The sequence below is a fragment of the Salvelinus sp. IW2-2015 genome, linkage group LG35 (genome assembly GCF_002910315.2).
Source record: "Salvelinus sp. IW2-2015 linkage group LG35, ASM291031v2, whole genome shotgun sequence".
In the NCBI taxonomy this organism is placed as follows: Eukaryota; Metazoa; Chordata; class Actinopteri; order Salmoniformes; family Salmonidae; genus Salvelinus; species Salvelinus sp. IW2-2015.
The window spans coordinates 10,538,537-10,543,090 of NC_036874.1; the positions used below are offsets into that span (position 1 = coordinate 10,538,537).

General features: G+C 38.2%; 1 long non-coding RNA gene across 3 annotated transcripts in view; it reads right to left on the minus strand.

The window, feature by feature from the left end:
* Positions 1–3,472: 3,472 nt before the first annotated feature.
* Positions 3,473–4,554, minus strand: part of LOC139023718 (uncharacterized) — a 1,259-nt gene continuing 177 nt past the window's right edge. For 2 of the 3 annotated variants that reach the window (XR_011474858.1, XR_011474856.1), the window contains exon 3: positions 4,457–4,486. This is a non-coding gene — a long non-coding RNA (uncharacterized lncRNA). Of the gene's footprint in view, positions 3,509–3,718; positions 3,758–3,836; positions 3,883–4,456; positions 4,487–4,554 lie in introns of those variants that run through there. The other variant, XR_011474857.1, reaches the window with a different exon arrangement.

The following is a 4,554-nucleotide window of genomic DNA, read 5'->3' on the forward strand; positions in this document are numbered from 1 at the left end:
TTTCTGAATGCTCTGTACATTATGTCTTAATAACTATGTTTATAGCATCCTTACACATTTTACTGAACTGGTTTTCTTATCTACAATCTAACCATTCCTGATGACTGAAAACAAAACTCTGTTTTGAACTAATGGTTTCATGTTTAATGGAAATTCCATTTGGTTCTAGAACACAAGTGGCTTCGTCCCAACTGGAACCCCATTCACTCTATTGTGTACTAAATAGGGAATAGGGTACCATAGGGCTCTGGTCTAAAGTAGTGTACTAAATAGGGAATAGGGTACCATTGGGTACGCAGACTGTGCCTCAGCAAATAATAAGGGGGAGTCATGTTCACAGCTGGTCTCAGTGGCGTATCAAGAGTAACGTTATATTACAGCTGGTCTCAGTGGCGTATCAAGAGTAACGTTATATTACAGCTGATCTCAGTGGCGTATCAAGAGTAACGTTATATTACAGCTGGTCTCAGTGGCGTATCAAGAGTAACGTTATATTACAGCTGGTCTCAGTGGCGTATCAAGAGTAACGTTATATTACNGTAACGTTATATTACAGCTGGTCTCAGTGGCGTATCAAGAGTAACGTTATATTACAGCTGGTCTCAGTGGCGTATCAAGAGTAACGTTATATTACAGCTGACTTCAGTGGCGTATCAAGAGTAACGTTATATTACGTACCGGGCTGCTTTATTCTGGGTCAGATTGATTTACTCACTGGTTGCGTCCAAATGGCACCCTATTCCCTATATTGTGACCAGAGCCCTATGGAACCCTATTCACCTATATATAGTGCACTACTTTAGACCAGAGCCCTATGGAACCCTATTCACCTATATATAGTGCACTACTTTAGACCAGAGCCCTATAGAACCCTATTCCCTATATAGTGACCAGAGCCCTATGGTACCCTATTCCCTATATATAGTGCACTACTTTAGACCAGAGCCCTATAGAACCCTATTCCCTATATAGTGCACTACTTGCACGTAGTGTATAAATGTGTCTTAACAGATAAGCTACTGGTCGATGGGATGTGATTTCAGCTACATCAGCTTGTTTTTGGTGATGATGGATCTATACAGGTAGCTAGCTGATCCCATGAAGGTCAATGTTATATTAAGAAACAGGAGAACACACATTTTAATTTTAAATGCATTGAACCACAGGAGTAAAAACGTTTTATATCTACAAGGAATGACTCACCATGATCAGACTGGATATCAACTCAGATAACTGGGAACATTGCACAATGCTGAGGATAAACACTATACACTGTATAAGAACCATGTCTTTCTAAGTACAAAGTATGTATGATCTCAGCAGCACAGCTACACTGTATGCCTTGGTTCAGGCAAAGAGTTCAACTTGGTTTCATCAGACAGAGAAAGGGATGATCTCTCAAGATGATCAATGGAAACAGGATGCACAACCTGACTTTCGAGTTTCATAGCCAAAGGTCTGAATTACTTATGTAAATAAAGGTTGTCTGGTATTTTTTTTAATACTTGCTAAAAATCTAAAAACCTATTGTTGCTTCGTCATTTTTTTATGGTATTTGGTCAGATTGGATGAGTGAACAAAACCAATTTAATCCATTTTAGAATTAGGCATGTACACATAACAAAATGTGGAAAGGGTCAAGGGGTCTGAATACTTTCTGAGATTGCTCGGACATTTATGGCTAAATAACCTTAGTTATAGCATCCTTACAATTTACTGAACTGGTTTTCTATATCCAACTCTAACCCATCCTGATGACGGAACAAAACTCTGTTTTGAACTAATGTTCATGTTTAATGAAATCCATTTGGTTCTAGAACAAATAGGCTTCGTCCCAACTGGAACCCATTCACTCTAGTATATTGTACTAATATAGGGAATAGAGGTACCATAGGCTCTGGTTAAAGTAGTGTACTAAATAGGGAAGAGAAGGAGTACCATTGGGGTACGCAAGACTGTGCCTCAGCAAATAATAAGGGGAGTCATGTTCACAGCTTGTCTCAGAGTGGCGTATCAGAGTACGTTTATATATAACAGCTGGTCTCAGTGCGTATCAAGAGTAACGTTAATATTTACGCTGGGTCTCAGTGGCGTATCAAAGAGTAACTATATTCAGCTGGTCTCAGTGGCGTATAGAGTTAACGTTATATTACAAGTGGTCTCAATAGTGGCCGTATCAAGAAGCGTATATTACAGCTGTCTCAGTGCGTATCAAGAGTAACGGTTATTATTACAGCTGGTCTCAGTGGCGTATTCAAGAGTAACGTTAATACTTAGCTGGTCTCAGTGGCGTATCAGAGTACGTTATTTACCGGTCTGGCGTCAACGTTATTACAGTGGTTCAGTGGGCGTATCAAGAGTAGTTTAAGCGGTCTCTGGATCGAAGTGATATTACAGCTGGTCTCAGATCAAGGAAGTTTACAGCTGGTCTCGTCGTAAGAGTAAGTTATATTACAGCTGGTCTCAGTGGCGTATCAGAAACGTTACAAGCGGTTCGAGCGATCAAAGTAGTATATTACAGCTGGACTCAGTGGCGTATCAAAGAGTAACGTTATATTCGTACTCAGTGGCTATCGTACGTTTATAACGTACGCTTGCTACTGGTCAGATTGATTTACTGCACTGGTTGCGTCAAATGCCATCCCTTTTGTGACGGACCTTGCCCTATTCATGATTGCCTCTTGACAGAGCCCTATGGATCCTATTCACTATATAGTGCAGCTACTTTAGACCAGAGCCCATAGTGAACCTATTCCTTAATATAGTGCACACTTAGAGAGCCCTATGGACCCTTTCCCTATATAGTGACCAGAGCTTGTACCAGGCTTTTGTCCTATTTAGCAAGCCTTAGCAGTTCCTATATAGTGCACTTACTTGCGACGGAGGTTGTATAAGATGTGTCTTTAACAGATAAGCTACTGGTCGAATGGTGATGCGATTTCAGCTACATCAGGTTGTTTTTGTGATGATGGTTCTATACAGGTAGCTAGCTGATCCCATGAGGTATTTATATTAAAGGAGACAGGAGAACACACATTTTAATTTTAAATGCATTGAAACCACGAGTAAATTATGTATATTTACAAGGAATGACTCACCATGATCAGACTGGATATCAACTCAGATACTGGGAACATGTGCCAAATGGCTGAGATAAACACATACACGCTATAAGAAACCATGTGTTTCTAAGTACATAAAGTATGTATATCTGAGGCACAAGTACACTGATAATCTGGAACCACTGTATAATCTGGAACACTGTATTGGAACACTGAATATACACTGTATAATAGGAACTGACTATACACTGTATAATCTGGAACCACTGTATAATCTGAAACCCTGATATAATGAGTAACACTGATATATTGACACGTAATCTGGAACACTGTATAAATACCTGTGAAGTATTACACTGTTAAGACTTTAACTGTACTGAACACTGTGTATATTGGAACACTGATAGATACTGGAACACTGTATATACACTGTATAATCTGGAACACTGTGTATAACACGTATAATCGGAACACTGTCTGTCTGGAACCTGAATATACTGTATATATGAACACGCTAACATATATAACACTGTATAATCTGGAACACTTATATACACTGATATATCTGAAATCACTGTATATACACACTGCATATCTGGAACACGGTATATACACTTATAATCTCGAAACACTGATGATACACTGTATAATCGAACACGTATATACACTGTATAATCTGGAACACTGTATATACACTGATAACTTGGAACACTGTATATTACACTGATAATCTGAACACTGTATATACACTGATAATCTGGAACACTGTATAACCACTGTAATCTGGAACACTGTATATACACTGTATAATCTGGACACACTGTATATACACTGTGATAAACTGAACATTAAATCTGGACACTGATATCATGACTATGGAACACTGTATACACTGATAATCTGGAACACTGTATAATACTGGAACACTGTATATAACTTGTATAATGCTGGACGACTGTTATATACAACTGATAATCTCGACGTTAACACGTTTATTGAACACTGTATATACAACTGTATAATATATCTGGAAGATATACAACGTTATATGACACTGATAGTATGAATTCTGGACACTGTATATACACTTGATAAATCGGAACCTGTTATACATATGTATAGTCGGAACACTGTATATCACACTGTATAATCGTGGAACACTGTATATACACTGTATAATCCTGCCTGTATACTGGACACTGTCTCATTAACTGACACTGCTTAACTGATAATCTGAACTGTTAACCAACTGTATAATCTGGAACACTGTATATACACTAGATTAATTGGAACACTGTATATACACTGATAATCTTGGAAACATGTTATAAACTGTAATAATCTGGACACTGTATATACACTGTAAGTCTGGCCCTGTATACACTGTATAATTGTACACTGATAATCTGGAACACTGTATATAACTGTATAATCTGGAGATACCACTGTATATTGAACACGGTACGCTGTATAATCTTTGAAAACACGGTTT